The sequence below is a fragment of the Apodemus sylvaticus genome, chromosome 11 (assembly GCF_947179515.1).
Source record: "Apodemus sylvaticus chromosome 11, mApoSyl1.1, whole genome shotgun sequence".
Classification (NCBI taxonomy): domain Eukaryota; kingdom Metazoa; phylum Chordata; class Mammalia; order Rodentia; family Muridae; genus Apodemus; species Apodemus sylvaticus.
In genome coordinates this window covers 19,754,254-19,773,118 of record NC_067482.1, presented here as the reverse complement: position 1 = coordinate 19,773,118, position 18,865 = coordinate 19,754,254, and the positions used below count along the sequence as shown (strand labels likewise).

General features: G+C 38.8%; 1 protein-coding gene across 1 annotated transcript in view; it reads right to left on the bottom strand.

The window, feature by feature from the left end:
- Adamts3 (ADAM metallopeptidase with thrombospondin type 1 motif 3) overlaps positions 1-18,865 on the bottom strand; it is a 218,505-nt gene that overhangs the window by 80,413 nt on the left and 119,227 nt on the right. The window lies entirely within an intron of this gene.

Below are 18,865 nucleotides of genomic sequence, written 5' to 3'. Positions count from 1 at the left end.
AGCAGGTGTGCATGGGGAACTAGAGCAGGTGTGTACAGGAGATGCAGTGACTAGAGCAGGTGTGTACAGGAGATGCAGTGACTAGAGTAGGTGTGCATGGGGGGATACAGTGACTAGAACAGGTGTGTACAGGGGATGCAGTGATTAGAGCAGGTGTGCACAGGGGATACAGTGATTAAAGCAGGTGTGTACAGGACTAGAGCAGGTGTGCATTGGGAACTAGAGCAGGTGTGCACAGGGGATGCAGTGATTAAAGCAGGTGTGTACAGAGGATACAGTGACTAGAGCAGGTGTGCATGGGGGTGCAGTGACTAGAACAGGTGTGCACAGGGGATACAGTGACTAGAGCAAGTGTGTACAGGGGATGCAGTGAATAGAGCAGGTGTGCATGGGGGATGCAGTGACTAGAGCAGGTGTGCATGGGGAATGCAGTGGCTAGAACAGGTGTGCATGGGGGATGCAGTGACTAGAGCAGGTGTGCATGGGGAATGCAGTGACTAGAGCAGGTGTGCATGGGGAATGCAGTGGCTAGAACAGGTGTGCATGGGGGATGTGGGGATCTCCTTAAAGGAAGGGAAGATCATCCAAATTCCGTAAGAGTTTTCTGTTCAAATCTCTGGCTGTGTTGGATAGCCTTCGAGGCTATTCTAAGCAGACTAGCTAGGACTTATAGAAGAGGAGGTTATAATTTTAGAATCAGCCTGAGACAAACAAGCAAAATGGTAAAGAATTAACACTCCCCAAGACTTCCACAAATTGAAAGTCTGTACGTATAAGGTTTCATTCAGAACACCGAAGGTATATTACTATTAGAGATAAAGGAAATAGGGATGTATAATCCACTATTGAGAGAAGCAGCAATAATTGAGATGACCCAGATATTAGGAATAAAATTCTCTGGCTCAGTGATGTAAAGGATTTGTTCATAATGAAACAAGGAAGAACCTCAATTGTGAAATAAAGAAACACCAAATTCCAGAATTGAAATAGATGACACGTAAAAGAACTAGTGAAGCTGAAAGTGAATGAAGATGTATGTATGTATGTATGTATGTATGTATGTATATTTCTAATAGTCTATAGAACCACACCACAAAATATCTGGACTCTGATAAAGAATTTAAAGCGAGATCTCAACCCTACACAAAGAACTATAGGTATCTGAGGAATACGAAGAATGGGGAAAAAAATACTCTTCCCCAGGGAAGAGCATAGCAGTTGAATACAGAGTACCAATTACACTTAAACCTCATTTAGTAAACCAATTTGCATGTATGTTTTAAAAATCTCACTAAGAATTCTAATACCCAACAAATACAATAACCCATTGTTACTTGTACACATTGCCTACTGCCACTGGGTTCATGCTTTTGATGTGCTATTTCTGATTTCTGTCCAGCATCAAAATGGCTCTATACTGGCTAGGAAGGAATACCACCAAGCCAATAAATTCTCATGTTGGTATCTCCCCCTCCCCCTCAAAAAAAGTCTGCATTCTCCGAATATAACACCCTTGGTAATCTCCCTAAGATGCAACCTTTATCAACAGAATTGTTTGCTAAAGTCAGTAATCAAAGTAATGTTTCATTTTTTCTTCCAATTTTCTCTCACCTAAACATATTTTTTGTGTATGCATACGGATACATCTGTGTGGGCATGTATTTATATATTTACATTCTTGTTTCTTTTAAAGCACATTCTAGCCATCTGTGCTACTCCAACAATACTGAAGTTGAAAAGTGCCAATCATGGAAGTATTAGCATTTTGCCACGACAAAGCAAGCAACAGAAAGCTTGCCAGGATCGCCAGCGTCTTTGATGCGCCTAAGAGTACTAATTGTATGATTAATGCAATGGGAGGCAGGGTAGCATCTGATTTCCTTCAAATGCCTTCAATTTGGAAAAGTCACAACGAAAATAGGACTTAGAGGAAAAAGAAAGGGGAAGAAAATAGAGAAGGAGGGATCTGGAAGGAAGGCTCCGAGGGGAATAGGATGTCCTGACATAGAGGAAAGCAATGGAAAACCTAGGGCACCAGGGCAAGGGTTTCCTGGAGCAGGCATGATAACATCAGAGGAGATAACATCCGCGCTTGAGGATTCACATGCAGGTCATTTGGCTTAAGAGCCTGCCCTGCAAATGCCCTGAACCTCTCTGCATTCAAACAAGGTCTTGGCAACCCTGATTTGAAAGTGCAGCAGAAAGTGGCTGCACACCCTGTGGATTAGTGTGTCTTTCAGGAGATCTACCCTGCTGAGCCTCCTACTTAAAAGCAAGCTTAGCCTAATACTTCCTCATGGTGTTAATTTCCTCCAAAAATAAAGGTTCCTTTGCAGCTCCTTACTTTAACAAGGCTTTTACTTGTGTTTTTAAATTTGGTTTTAAATGAGAATTGAAGAGATGGCCTAGCAGCTAAAAGCCACCTTTTCTTTAGAGGTCCTGGGCTCAGTTCATAGCACCCAAAGGTCAGCTTAAAATGATCTGTAATTCTACTTCCAGGGGATCTGATACCATCTTCTGGCCTTCAAAGGTACCATACATACACAGTGCACAGAGACACATGCAAAAACAGACAAACAAAAAACACAATGAACAAAAACACCCTTACATGCTTTTTTAATCATGAAATTTCCAAATTGAACTGCCTTTCTTGAGTTGTACCTTATCTGATGTTTCTACAGATAATAGTTGATGCTTAGTTTAAACTTGCTAAATTTCTTTCACATATAATGCTTGTAGTGCATAATTTGGCTGGGCTTTTTTTTTAATGCTTTTTTTTTAAAAAATAAATGTCTTGCAATCTTTATGGAAAGATATTATATCCCAAATTCCCCTAAAGCTACTGATCTCAAACTGTTAAAGCACTTGGAAAAGGAAAGCTGTAATGTTCCAGGGTGGTTAACACTGCTAATTACTGATTACCGGATGCTTTGCTTCCTGGGCATGCCTTCTTCCTCAGGTGTCAAACCACCTGAGGCTGTGACTCTATTTACCTCTGATGGGAGGCATAGACAGAACCTACCACAGAGGAGTCCCCTGTCACTCTGGGTATACAAACACGAGGCTAATTGGCAAGAAACACACCTATCATCTGGGGGCAAGCTTGCTATATCAAATACTATATTTTCAGAATTCCCCATCAAAGTCAATGTGAATCTGTGCCTTGGGTAACATAAAGAGTGTTGGTCAAAACACAAAGGGTCGGTCACTTCCTAGTTGATTAAAAGGCCTGAACTTTAAGAATGCTACTTATTTCTGCCTTACAGTATATAATTAACGACAGATGAAAAAGGTGGTTTTTTTTTTTTTTTTTTTTTTTTTTGTAAGTTTCTAAGGAATGTTATTTGGTGGCATCAGACATTAAAGAAGCAATTTTCTAACATCAAAGTGCAAAAACATAAGCCTTGGTAGTTACCATGTGATTAGTAGCTGATCCTTGTCTTCCTTGTCAGTGAGATGGAAAATAACTGAAAATATAATTCACTACTGAATAAGTAAGGAGTTCATCTAAATAGAGAAAGGGTATTATCACGCACTCTGTGGAAGGTATTTGGTATTTCTGCAGTAGAAGCCAGAGTTTGAATCCACCCAAATACTCACATGTCCCTATGTCTGAAGTAAATACAAACGACACACAAAGTACCCTGGCAAGCCATTGTACAAGTGGCACTCGTGGGGTAGGCTCTAAGTAACCCCTTCAGCCATGAAAATTATCTCATTTGAAGATGGCAAGGAGCCACTCCAAGTGGTGTTTTAAATGTAAGGAATAAGGAAGAAAAGAAGGAGTGAGAATGGGGTGGATGGACAGGAGGAGAGAGGAAAGAGAGAGTAGGAAATTCTGTCCTATCACATGTGCTCAACCACAGACGAAGTTTTCTTCTAAAAGGATTGTATGTTACGGGGATTACCAACATGTTCCGACATGTAGTGTTCTTCCATGTAACTTTATAAATATTTCTGGAGAGAGATGCTTTGTAAAAAGGGAAGAACCACATCGTTTGCATCGCTTTCTTCTCTTTTGTCTTGTTTGTAAAGTTCTCCTAAATCTGTTTCATGGCCCGTCAGTGACCGACTCAGCATTAGTCTCTTGATCAACAAAAGGAGAGAGAGTTCTGGGTCAGTAAATATTAGAACAAGAAGAGAGGGAAGAGGAGGGGGGGATGGAGGGAAGGAAGAGGTGAAGGAGAGAACAGAGGAACAAGGGCAAACATTCTCCTCCCTAAGGTGTGAAGCAGTCAGTCCCAGGAATGAAGAAGAACGTGCAAACAGGCCGTGGATTGTGAACATCAGGGTCACGAGGCAAGTGTGTGAGTGTGTGTGTGTGTGTGTGTGTATGTGTGTGTGTGTGTGTGTAGGGGAGTGCAGTGGTCTGGAGGAAGCTTTCTCTGTTACCCAGGCCTGATAAGTAAAGAGAACGGGCCTCAGAAACTCTAGATTAGTGATTGTCAACCTTCCTAATGCTGTGACTTTAATATAGTTCTTCTTGTGATGACCCCAATTATCATATTATTGTAATTACTACTTCATATCTTTTTGCTACTGTTAAGAATCCTAATGTCAATATCCTATATCTATATCTGATACACAACCCCTGTGAAAGGCTCATTTGAGCTCCAAAGGAGTTGGGACCTGCTGGTTGAGAAATACTGCTCTAGGTGAAAATAAGGATTATTGGGGTATGGGAAATTCAAGGGAAGCCTATACTACATAGCAAGTTTGAGACTAACCTCAGTTATGAAGCATATTGTCTCAAAAATAAAAATAAGGGGGCTGGTGAGATGGCTCAGTGGGTAAGAACACTCACTGACTGCTCTCCCAAAGGTCCTGAATTCAAATTCCAGCAATCACATGGTGGCTCACAAACATCTGCAGTGAGATCTGATACCCTCTTCTGTTGTGTCTAAAGACAGCTACAGTGTGCTTACATATAATAATAATAATAATAATAATAATAATAATAATAATAATAATAACAATAGCAATAATAATAATAAATGAAATCTTAAAAAAAAATAAAATAAAACCAGGGTCCCTGAAAGGCTAGCAACCTCTTTGTAATAAGGACTTAAAAACAAAACAAACAACCAAAAACCCCTTTTCCTTAGCATAGGGATAAAAACCAGGAATTATTTTCTCTGCCAAATGCTTAAGTGGTATTAACTAACTGTGGTAGAGCATGGCAGTGAATCTGAAAGATCAGAGGTACAAGGTCATCCTCACTATACAGGGAAGCTGAGGGCAGCCTGGGTCCCCCTAGAACCCATCTCTAAATGAAAATTAAAATCCACAGACTGGACTTATCCATCTGTATAGTGGCTTCATACACAAAGGAGAAGAGACCTTGGGTTCTCAAGCTATTGTCTGAGTACAAATGAACAAAAATGACTCTTCACTGACTCCTAGAGCCTAGCGCCTGGTCCTCTGCACTGCCAGGCTGTGATTTCTCCATCAGCAGCGATGAGCAGCTTCAGCTGAATCTCCAGGCTCCTATATGCCATGCTTCATCTCATAGCACACTGACAGGTTAGCAGAATCCTTCCCTCTATCACCAAGGTGACAGAGGGGATCCGTGTAGGTACCCTCATCTGTCTACTGTATCTTCTCCAAGCAGGGACTGATCTAATGCTACTCTAGCCTACCATACACTGCTTCTTATGCCTTACATATTAAAAAAAAAAATCCTTAATCCAAACTAGAGCGAGCTCCACTGCGTCCTATGTATCGTTTTAGTTTCTTCTAGAATTTCACAGTTCTGTGGTAGGTTGATGGTTTTCCTAGTCTATCTGCCCCTAAGTCCGGTTCTGTGGTAAAATTTGGAGAAAGAGTTTGCAAGCCCAAGGTTATTTTCTCCTAGATTAATTCTAAATGGGGGAAAAGAAAAGAAAAGATGCTGCAATAATAGAGGGATCCAATTCTTTCGTTGGGCTCCTCTCCTAAGGCTACCATACTCCTCTGTTCAATTGTCTGCCTGTCTCAAAGGCAGCCAAAGGCAGCCAACTATTAGTCCTAATAACCAGGAACTATAAAAGAAATTTACCCTCCATACCTGTAGAAGATTACGTGTAAAATGTACGTTTCTGTCACTTACATTTTTTCCAGTAAAATATTAGCTGCTGCTTTCCCCCTTTCCTCCTTTGTAAACTTAAGTTTGTAAACCACACCTGTAACCTGCTATAAGATACTATCTTTCCAGACTCTAGCCCCAAATCAAAACACATAAAACCTGGTCTAAAATGCCCACGACTTTCTCAGACTCATATGTTTTTAAAGGCTTTTAAATATATGTGACATGTGAACACATATGTGGATTTTGACAATCACACAATAAAAAGTAAACCAAAGTCTTCTGTCAGGCAGGTGTGGCAGTGCATATCTGTAAGATGGAGACACTCTGGAAGCAGAGGAAAGGGGGTGAAAGATGGTTCAAGGCTTGTGTCAACTGCAACGGGAAAACCTGTTTCAAGAATAATAATCTAATAAACAAACTTTCCCTCACCCATCCCACCTCACAGTCACCATACCAACCCCAAAGTCAGCTGTCATTTGTCCTCTCATTAGTTTTGCCACTAAGTAAATCTTGTTGCCCTGCTATGTAGAATCTAGATTTGTATGTAAAAGCACATAACATTGTACATAGACAAAATCTAAATAAAGTCCAGATACAGGGAATGGAAATCACATGGGAGATTTCACACTGTATTAATAAACTGATATAGACTATTTACTTTGTTATGTAACTATGTAACATCTGCCAGATTGATCAAACACTCGTCCCAAGGGCAGAGGAAAGTATTCATAACCTAGACAAGATTATCAGCACAAAGTTAAGTTTTTCAGACTTTTCTTCTCTACGAAAGAATCAAATTTGAAAACACGCCATCATCGTGCAGAGGACAGCAGAAAATGAAACATAAATGGTCTAACAAGACTGTATAGGGGTGTATGTATGAGCTCACCCCCAGCCCTTTCTTTTGCCTGGGCTGATTTTCCCACAGGAAGGAAGAGATTAAAGGATGGATTACTTCACGCACTATAAAGGTCTCTAGGCTGACCCCACTCTTAGAGGGGACTCTTTCAGAGGAATAATGCCTTAAAGATCGGTGAAAACCCACAAGCCACCCCTTCAGAGGGCCCTCATTCACAGCCCCCATTGACTGCCATGGCCCCTCTTAGGGAATTCAAAATAATTCACTGCCCACCAGAATACGGAGTTCACAGAGAGGAAGAAAGTGGAAGCGCTGCTTTGCATATATTTAATTTTTTTTTTTTTGAACGTGAAGGGGGTTAATCTTCTACAAGTCCAGTCATGTGCTTTCACAAAGAACCAAGAAGGAGTCGCAAAGCCTCCCCCGACTCCGCAGGAAGCTCTTTCTTTGTGCCCTCTTTTCTACGCCCATCTGACAAAGACACTAAGTGTCTCCTGCCTGGATTCTGAGGTGAGAGAAGCCACGATGATGTCATCGCTGCTGAGGAGCGCTGTGAGCTGAGATAATGAAGACCTTTTCGCCCAAGGCATTACCATTGCTTCAGTGCAGGCTTCCGAAACTTCCAAATACCTAAGGCCCCTATTCATCAGAAGGGGCAGTGTGTTTTTCTTTATCTTCTGAACTATTAGAAAGAAATCCTTACAAAACACATGTCCCTCTCACTAAACACAGCCTCGAGTTTGGTGAATTGGTAACACTGTGCCAGAATGGAACTGTTTATTCATAAGTGTAAAGTAGGACAAAAGATTAGGCTTTATATGAAGAACAGGTATGCTATTAAATTAACATTCTTGTTGATTAAATTCCCAGAATTTGGTAGGAAATATGTCATTATACACACAGCAGCAACTCCCTGCCCTATTAACCCTGAATATGCGTATAAACATGGCTTCTACGAGCAAATTAAAGTGTGTAAGAACATTGAGGGCAGTTAGTCACTAACAGTTTTTATACCATAGACTATTCTGAAAATGTTTGAGAAACTATGGAAACTTTCTGAGAGAGAAGAATTGATGGACTCAATTATCCACATACTTAGAAAACTGCATACATATGATAGAGTCCTCCTGACACTAGGAAAGCCTGCTTCACAGGACACAACTCAGTTCAAAAGCAAACTTTCTGTCAAAGCCCTGCTGGAAAGAGTTTAGGTAATGATTTTCCTTAAGAGATAAGACTTTCTTAAAATGCATTAATTTCTCCTATAATCTAATCCATAGTATATTCTTCTCCTTCAATTACATATAATGCTGCACATGGAAAAATGACCTCCCTTAATCTAGTATAAATAAGCAATTTGAAGGATTTTTCCCCCAAAGACTATTATACAGTTTGTCAGAATAAAGATGAGGCCATGGAGTTCAGCAGTTAAGGGCATTGGTTGCTTTTATAGGGGGCCCAGGTTCAGTTCCCAGTACCCACAGTGCAGCTATAAATTATAACTCTAGTTTCAATTTTCTGATGCTTTCTTCTGTCTTCTTCAGGCACTACACAAACATAGTGCACATACATACATACATACATACATACATACAAGCAAAAATACCCATACACATGAAGGAAAACTAAGTGAATCTTAAAAAAGTGATCACAAATTAAAGTAGAAAAACCATTCGTACTGGGAATTTCGGTATACTATCTCAGTTCTCAGCTGTGAGATACTGCCTCTGTCCTTCAGATCCTACAGAATCTAAGGCAGATAGCTAACTTATTTCTCACAGAGTTTCTCATGCTTTCCAAGGGATGTAAGAAACAAGAATCTGAAAGGAACAGATAGATAGTCTAGTGGATACAATTAGAAAACGTATAAGTCTAGGTTTAAAAAATGCCTAGGAGACAGTTTAGCATTCCCCAAATAAAGACTATGTAGTAGGAAGTAAGAGTCACTACAGAATACTAAGGTCGAAAATGGTGGGAAGATTCAGGACATGAATGAAGAAAGGTTACATTTTATCCAACAGGAAATTTTAATCTAAGTGATATCATACACTATTATAATTCACAATTGTCAGATCACACCTAGAATAAATCTCCAGAGAAGTCTCCAAAGTTTATATACTTATTATATAAGCATACATAACACAATTCACCAGAACACAGAGAAATGACATGACTTTATATACTTTCCTTTATTGTGTTTTTTTTTTATAATTCTTTTATCTGGATGTGTACTGTAATGTGTAACATTCATGTTCTACAATATAGAAATGATAGCAATTTATTCATACATGAGTGTTCATACATATGTGGAATGAGTATACAACCCGCAAAGCATGATATATATCCTCCCACCTCTAATAGGGCCAAGACAAACAGGTACAAGAATAGAATAGCTAGGGTGCTGTGGGACAAGTGGACCATGCCACCAGACAGAACTAGTAAGGTTGAAGAAGGTTCAAGATCCCAGGGAAACAGCTCAATGCCAAGTTCTGTCTGTCCTAGAACACTTATCTATGACATCCCACAGAGCAGACCATGACAACTGGTCACATAGCATAAAAACCTGGAGCTTTCCAAGCTAATGGGGTATCTAGATAGGCCTCAAGTGTTTAGTCAATGAGCTTCCCTTCCTGGGCATTCCTCCATGCAAAAGGTATTTAATCCCTGGCTCACCTTAAGTGAGATGTATGCATTCATATTTTCTGTAAATAAAGCAATTTGGACAAGGCAGGATCACCACAGGAGGCAGGCCTTTGTCCGAAAGAGACACTGCCTAAATCTCACGGAGAAGATCTCTCTTTCAGCCAATTGCTCAGAGCCAAACTGGAATCTGCCTCATCCTGAGCTCAGCTGTGAACAACTGTTCCCCCAACCCCTGTTCCCAGTGGCATCTGGGTGCCCAGGAGGTTGAGAACCACAGCATCCATCCCAGATCCCTCTGTTACTCACCCAGAAGAACACAGGCTAGGACCCCATCACAGACTGCATTCTGAGTGGCTTGCCAGAAGTGGTCTGGCATCCAGCAGCAAGGCAGATGCTCAGCTCGACAGGACCCACTACAGTACAAGGAACATGAAGCGACATATCCCACAGGTTCGTGTGTTTGAACACTTGGTCCCAGGCTAGCTAGCAGCCCTGTTTTATTAGGTTGCTGAATCTTTGGGAGATATCATTTGGCTGGAGAAGGCAGATGTTGTGGATTGCCTTTGAGGTCTATAAAGACTAATCAATCCCTTTTCTTATCTTGTCTCAGTTTCCTGATCTTTTGAGCTAAGAGAAAGTAATACCCTGTTTCTGCCACAGTCTCCTGCACCGTGCAATCAGTCACCTGCCATGATGGACATTGTCCTCTGAACTATAAGCCAAAATAAACTGTGCCTCCTCTAAGTGACTTCTTGTTGAGCATTTGGTCATATTAATGATAAAAGTGACTACTACAGATGCTTGGCAATTCATTACAAGAGTACTGGACCACCATAAGGGAAAGATATAGTTATATTAAAAGTAGTAAGAGCTAACTTATAATTGAGCACATAAGGAACTGAAATGTGGTTCTTTATTTCATTGTTTTTTAATATGCAGTATTATTTTTCTACCTTAAAATGAGAAAATTAAGACTTTGGAAAGTCTTTTTTTTTTTTTTTTTGATTTGGTTTTTTCAAGACAGGGTTTCTCTGTATAGCCCTGGCTATTCTGGAACTCACTCTGTAGACCAGGCTGGTCTCGAACTCAGAAATCCGCCTGCCTCTGCCTCCCAGAGTGCTGGGATTACAGGTGTGCACCAGCACTGCCCAGTGACTTTGATAAGTCTTAACCTTTTCAAGGTCATAAAACTATTTGGTACATGTCCTTGGAATAAAATATACTACATTATATATATATATATATATATATATATATATATATATATATATATATATATATATATAATAGGATCTTTTCTTATCTCCCCAAAATTGTGTTTTACTCCAAACTCAGGCATCTTTCAGCATCTATGTCTAGTCACTCAAACAGTGTAGCTTTCACTGGTACCTGAAAGTTACGTGAAATTTATTTTCTAGATGGCTCACTGAAGTCTTAACTGAACAATAGCTTAGTTTCAATTGGTTATGTTTTAACCAGTTTTTTCTACAGTATAATGTTAGATGATAGATCACATGACTAGGTATCCAATGAACAAATAATTATCTTGTATCACAATATCCTAGAAGTTCATTTAAATTTTTTCAGTATTATATCTTCATGTATTTTGAAAACATAAACTATGGCTACTAACTCCATCTTAAAAACTGACAGGAATTAGCTGATGCAATCTCTTTCACTTTTTCTGTGAGGTAGAAAATAATAAAATTCATAAAAGGGATGCATGCTAGATAGTCCAATATCAAAACAAAAACATCAATGACTATATATTTGTTATTACCAGCACTGAGACTAATTAGATTAAAATCCAAATTTAAAATTAACTCAAGAGATAAGATTCAAATGGCTGAGTATGTTTTGACAAAATATCCCCAGATAACTATATTCTAAGACATTTAACAAAACAGAAGTGACTCTGAAACAGCCTTCATCAAAATATCGGGAAATGTTCAGAGGGTAGTATGAAAGGGGACTGAACAGAAAGTGTGCAAAATTCTGTTTTCATGGAACATGATCTTATATTAAGCAAGTGTCTTAAAGAACTCTGTATCTATGTCATATTAGAGACTTGTGAGTAGAAATATGGGGGAGGTCCTAAGGGACTAAATACTGAGCACTGTAACATCCAGATCCCCATTACTGTGTTAATTTTTTGTTGTACCTCAGATAGCAAATGAGCTTTAGTCAGGAGATCTGGGTACCGATGGAACAGAACTGACATCAAACGTGGTCTTATTTCTCCTCTGTTTTTGAAAACAATCAATAAACACTAAAATAGATATACTAAAGGAAACCTGGATGATATTTCTGTCACCTTTAACACTTGTTTTCTACCACTGCACAAAAAAGAATAATCTTCACAAGTATATGATCTCATAATGACAATGTTACTATTACTCTGTAAAAATCATAAAAAATCACTCAGTCATTTCTCTATCACTGATAAATGCATCATGTTCCTATAATCCCTAGGAAAATATATTCAAAAACTCTTACTCACATGTCAAATTCTGTAGCTCCTACTATTATTATTCTGCTAAATAGACCAAGTATCAAACAACCTTCTTAAGTTGTATCTCTTTTCTAATCCACTAATAGATTAGTTAGGTTCTCAGACTTTGTCAGAGAACATTCTTTGTGCAGTGAATTGGTGGTTTGAATATGCTTGCCCCACAGTAAGTGGCACTATTAGGAAGTGTGGCCTTATTGGATGAGGTATAGCCTTGTTAGAAGAAGTGTGTCACTGTGGAGGTGGGGCTTTGAGATCTTATATATATGTTCAAATCTGGCCCATGTGTGTGACACAGTCTTCTTGGTTGCCTCCAGATTAAGATGTAGAACTCTTGCTTCCTCCAGCACCAAGTTTGCCTTCATGATGCCATGCAGGCATGATGATGATACTGGACTGAACCTCTGAAACTGTAAGTCAGCCCCAGTTAAATATTTGCCATTATTAGAGTTTCCTTGGCTATGGTGTCTCTTCACAGCAATAGAATCCCTAGGATAGAATTTGGTATCAGGAGTGGGGTGTTCAGTCACAAATGAGTCCCAGTGGAACTTGAAAAAATTGGGGAAGGGTAAATAGGATCAAATTGCATTGTATGTAGTTCTCAAATAAAAATATGTATAAATTGGAATAAAAACTGTTTTTATATGTTAGTTAGACCAGAAAATAATGTTTATACGGGATTAAATTATGAATATCCAAATAGAGACTTTGGAAAACTGAAAATGCTAAAGTCTTCTTAGTGACTAAGGACATCAAATATAATCTGTGATCCTTTAATCAACAAACTATAGGATAAAATGTGCTTTTTCAGAAGAGAAAAGCTTAGAGGGAGAGAGGGAAGGTTGGGGGTAGGAACTTAGAGAAGAGGATGGAGGGGCAACTGTGGTCAGGATGTAAAATGTAAAAATAATAATAATAAAATTTTTAAAAGATAGAAGTTTTAATAAAAATAATCAAAATGGTTACTATTGTAATTATTTTGTACACTATCCATGGTTCACATTACAAATATATAAAAATTATTCTCATATATGCCAGATATGACCATTGGTCTAAGTCTGAACTGACAGCCTTTTAGAATATTTCTCCTTGAATTTAAGGAGAGATATGAACAAGGGATGGAAAGTGGTCCAGGGTTCATAGATCATGGCAACCCTGCCTGAACCACACTCATGTTTTTCAAATGCTGCATATTTCTAAAAGAGAATGGGATATTAACAAAAGTTTATGGTAGTATAGTTTTTCAGACTGCTTAACTGAATTCTTCCTCTTAGACAATAATAGAGAAGCCAATCTTTAATATTGACAATGACTGTCTTAAAGATTTATTTACTTATTTTATGTATATGAGTACACTGTTGTTCTCTTCAGACACTCCAGAAGAGGGTATCAGATCCCATTACAGATGGTTGTGAGCCACCATGTGGTTGCTGGGACTTGAACTCAGGACCTCTGGAAGAGCAGTCAGTGCTCTTAACCACTAAGCCAGCTCTCCAGCCTGACAATGACTGTCATGATATTAGATGAAAAACCGCAGCCAAGTTCATGTAGTGAGGAAAGACAGTGGATACCACCAACAAAATCCCTTGCTTGCTCTGCCAATATGCCATCCCAAATTATAAACAAAGAGCTTAAGTACTTAAGAGATTAATGGTCTAATAGTCCAATTTCTTATTACTTACAAGTCTGTTGGATGGCATTTTATCAATACAGATATCAAACTTACAAGACATTAATAAAACTTTATTTTCAAAAATAAATAAATTTTGAGGAGTCAATATTTTTTAATGGAATTAGATAGTACAAATACATAAAATTAGATAGCATGTGACATATAGATAAAAACTCATGGGAGTTCTGAAACTGAGGACCAAACTTGGAAAACATTTCAAGGACTACATAGGTTTAGTTCTTGAACAGCAACCTTAAAGTAAGTTCCTGTGCAAGTTCATAGATGCTTTATATTGTAAATATTCATAACTGTGAGGTTACATACTCTAATTCAAGAAAACAACCTATTATCTTTTATGTTTAGCATGTGAAAATCCCTTAAATGTCACTGGCTCTGCTTTCTGGTCACTTCATGGAATAAGACAGTCTCCATATTAAATTCATTTTCTCTATAATTATTATAAACACACAGACTGAAATATACTAAAAAATTCCACATAATAGTATGTCCATATTTCCACATGAGTTCAATAGAAGTAGCTCAACAAATTATCCTCAGATTAGATTATAAACCACTAGTTGAGAAAATTTATAATCTAACAATTTTTAAAAGAATGTTTGCTCAGTGGCATAGCTTTGTATTATAGTAATATCTTTTATGAATCACTAATAAAATACATACTAAAATTAATTTATGTAATTTTCATAATTTCCTTTTACAAAGTCCATCAAGAATTGTCTTTGATCCACGCACAGGTCATGAGAATCTCCCAAAGCAAAGGACTGGGGTACCTATTCACATGTCTAAAGCCAAAGAAGACTCTGCATCTACCCAGGCCCTAGCCTCTCCAAAGACTAAGTCTTCCCAGAACTCCCGTTTGTTCTGTAGTTTCATTCCCAGTAACCAGGAGCAACTCCTAAATCATTTCTGACTACTCCATGTTTCCCACCTGCGACAAAGACACTCCTTCGGGGCACCATGACAACCACACCAGCGACACAAACACTTGGGTTCCTGTAGGAAAATGAAAAACCCTGAAAGAAAGCCAGGAGATAAAGGCTTGTTTCCCACTGGTAGGAAGTAATTACAAAAATTACTTTAAAGCAGAGCTACTGGTGAATGGATAGCTTGTCATGTGAGGAGGAAGTTGATGGGCCCAGAGACTCAACACAAAATATGGAAAGCTTAAGGATGCCATGTAAGCACCCCCTCACCCCTGCACTGCCTGGGGCAAACCTTCTCCTCGCATGGCAGTGTGAGCAGTCCTGAGTGCTGGGCAGGGTGCTTGTTTGTCTGTTTAATCTGACTTTGGACAAATGACTGAATAGTGGAGGTTAATTTTGAATTCATATCATTATTAGTTACAATATCATAGAGTCACACAGAAAATCGGTTTGTACAGACTATAGATGTCAAACTATGAAAAATTCTCCAATCAGAGAGAAGCGAACCAACCTGTCCCACAGATGGAGAGACTGGGATGATATAAAGATCGTGATGATATAAAGAAGCTTCTCTATCACAAGCGTACCAGGCTTCTGTTTGTCACTAGCTGGAAGAATATCCCTGAAACTTGACAGGTCCAGGAAGAGCTATAGTTTACCCAAACTGCCAACTCTGCGCTGACCATAACTTACAGTGACAACAGTAATGGAGGTCTCAAACTGTATGTACAGCAGGTGGTACTTGCCTATGCATGTGGGGCTGCAGATTAACTTTGGGTATCTCCGCTATTGTTCTCCCTCTCAATTTTTGACATGGTGTTTCTCACAGAGCCCGGAGCTGGTCGTTTTAGCCGGGCAGGCTGGCCAGTTGAGTTCCCAAGATCTATTTCACCAGTATAGGTGAAATGCCCCATTAAGTAATTATGAAGTACAAAAGGCTTCAAAAAGTAACCAAGGGATTATTGGGGCAAGTAGAAAATAGGATGAAATGTTTCTACAGGCTCTACTAATAAGTTCTTCAGGGTCACAGGTAACCACTTGTGAACCAATACTTCCCCCTGATAACTCGGTGTCAGGAAAAAGACAAAGGCATGTTCCTCAAATCTGTTTCTTCTTATTTACACCTTAGTTTCTCTATTGTATTTCTCTTATTGCAACTCATTGATACATTTTCTAAGATGGACTCTTGACTGGATCCAAAATTTATATTTGGACTATACTTCATCTATAAAAAATAGAGGCCCTCATCCTTTGACTACAAGAGAATTAAGAGGCTATAGTTTGGTGTTTAAATTTATGAATCTAAACTTTTCTTGGGCTAGGGAAAAAAGTTAAATGTTTGATACAAATGGTTAAATAGTCTTTATAGCAAGTGTCCCGTGTCTTATCTACAGACCTACCTTATTTCCATTCTACTAAACTGCGTGGGAATGGTTCTAATGCGTTGTCTTATTTTGGCTCCCAAAAAGCCATGCTTCCAGACCTCAGGGTCCCTACCCCTACCTGGCTTAGAATGATAATAAAGAATTGCCATATAGCCATTGGCTGGGCAGGGAGATGGGTTGGGACTTTTAGATTGCACAGCTGAGCATCCAGGAGAAAGAGGAGAGACAGAGAAATTGTCATGACAGGAAAGGAAAAAGATGAAACTTAAAGGCCTGCTGGCCCTACAGGTTATTTCCCTGATTGGATCTGGGGTAGCAGAGATACAATACAGATCTTTTTTTTTTTTTTTGATTTTTTTTAATTTATTGATATATTTATTTACATTTCAAATGATTTCCCCTTTTTTGGACCCCCACTCCCCGAAAGTCCCATCAGTCCCCTTCCCTCCCCCTGTTTTCCCACCCAACCCTTCCCACTTCCCTGTTCTGATTTTGCTCTATACTGCTTCACTGAGTCTTTTCAGAACAAGGGGCCACTCCTCCGTTCTTCTTGTACCTCATTTGATGTGTGGATTATATTTTGGGTATTCCAGTTTTCTAGGTTAATATCCACTTATTAGTGAGTGCATACCATGATTCACCTTTTGAGTCTGGGTTACCTCACTTAGTATGATGTTCTCTAGCTCCATCCATTTGCTTAAGAATTTCATGAATTCATTGTTTCTAATGGCTGAATAGTACTCCATTGTGTAGATATACCACATTTTTTGCATCCACTCTTCTGTTGAGGGATACCTGGGTTCTTTCCAGCATCTGGCAATTATAAATAGGGCTGCTATGAACATAGTAGAGCATGTATCCTTATTACATGGTGGGGAATCCTCTGGGTATATGCCCAGGAGTGGTATAGCAGGATCTTCTGGAAGTGAGGTGCCCAGTTTTCGGAGGAACCACCAGTCTGCTTTCCAGAGTGGTTGCACCAATTTGCAACCCCACCAGCAGTGGAGGAGTGTTCCTCTTTCTCCACATCCTCGCCAACACCTGCTGTCTCCTGAATTTTTAATCTTAGCCATTCTGACTGGTGTAAGGTGAAATCTCAGGGATGTTTTGATTTGCATTTCCCTAATAACTAATGAAGTTGGGCATTTTTTAAGGTGTTTCTCTGCCATCCGAAGTTCTTCAGGTGAGAAATCTTTGTTTAACTCTGTACCCCATTTTTTAATAGGGTTGTTTGGTTTTCTGGAGTCTAACTTTTTGAGTGTGTGTGTTTAATTAGCACGTGACCCATCAGGGACCAAAGTAGTTTAACTACTTTACTACTACTACTACAGATGGTGTAATAATGTGTCAGGTAAGAACTCACTATTAAAAATTATTTAGAGATTCTTGATATAAGATTAGGAGAAGCAGAGAATTGGCTTCTTAATAGGCTACCAATTTTGCCCAATCCACATGGAGATTTCTTAAAGAATTTGGGTTCAGAGATGCTGGGAGCACCTGCTGTGCAAAGAGACAGGCTGACTAGAGAGGAAGGGAGAGAGAGACAGTAGAAGTTCCTGCTGCCCACAGCCCACAAGCAGAAAAATAAAGGATAGAGATATATAAAAATTGATTTAATTGTTTTTAAGGATGAAAGCAAGTATAATGATGATTGTCTAAATGTCCTTAATTATACATAAATGAATAAATATTTTGAGGCTCTGATCATAAATTATAGGTCAAAGAGCAGGGAATAAGCAGAAAAAAACTTACCTCAGACAGATAATAGAAGCTTATATTAATTCCAGTTAGCTAAAGGTACATATGTATCCACAGAGAGATTAATCTCCATAGAAGGGAAGATATAAGCATACTTAGATGAATAAATAATTAAGACTTTTGATCTTAAATTATAGGTTGAAAAGCAGGGGATAGGCAACCTAACCTATCTTAGACATTAGAAACTTAGGCCTTGATATCACTATTAAAAATCAATCTTGTAAGAACAAAACAGGAGATCATGAAGGAGCACTATCTCAGATAATGTTTGTCTAGATTGCTTTCATTGCTTTGAGTTGTTTTAATTACCAAAATAAAGATGATTGTGTGTTTGGTGATATTTATGATTTTAAAATTCCTCTGGGAGAGAGGTCAGCTATACCTTTAATGATTTCCAGTTACTGGACCAGGAACATGCTATTTTGGGAGAGAGGGTCTATATTTGTGGTGAAAGGAAAGGGAGAAAAGACTATGGACTACTTCTGGAGTGATATGGATCAGAAATAACAGGGGAAGACCTCCCCCTGAAATCTTGGCTGGAGAAAAGAAAGATTCAAAGAAAATCAAACAGGACAGGCAACTTGATTTGCTGATTCCTCGACATGGGAGACCCCAGTAACTAGATTAGACATAAAAATGTCTCTAGTCAAAACTTCAGCTAACAATAAATCCTGTGGGCTGTCGAATCCTTATGATTCCTTGTACCATCCTTCACATGGCATGAATGAAGATTTATTACAATTGGTTATTGGTAAAATCAACTCATAAAAAGGATAATTGTCTTTCACCTGCTCAAGCAAGGAGCAAAATTTCATCTTTAACTGATCTGTGCATCTTTAAAATCCATATGAATGTTTTTATAGTACTAAAATTTTGGTTATGAGATTCACATATTACATAATGTAACTACTACAGCAATGAAATGAATGGACACTAACATTTATGGAAATTGATACTGAAGGGAAATGTAATGGAGTGATCAGGTACAGTGTACAGGATCTTTTCTCGTTTGGGAGAGATATAAGTTA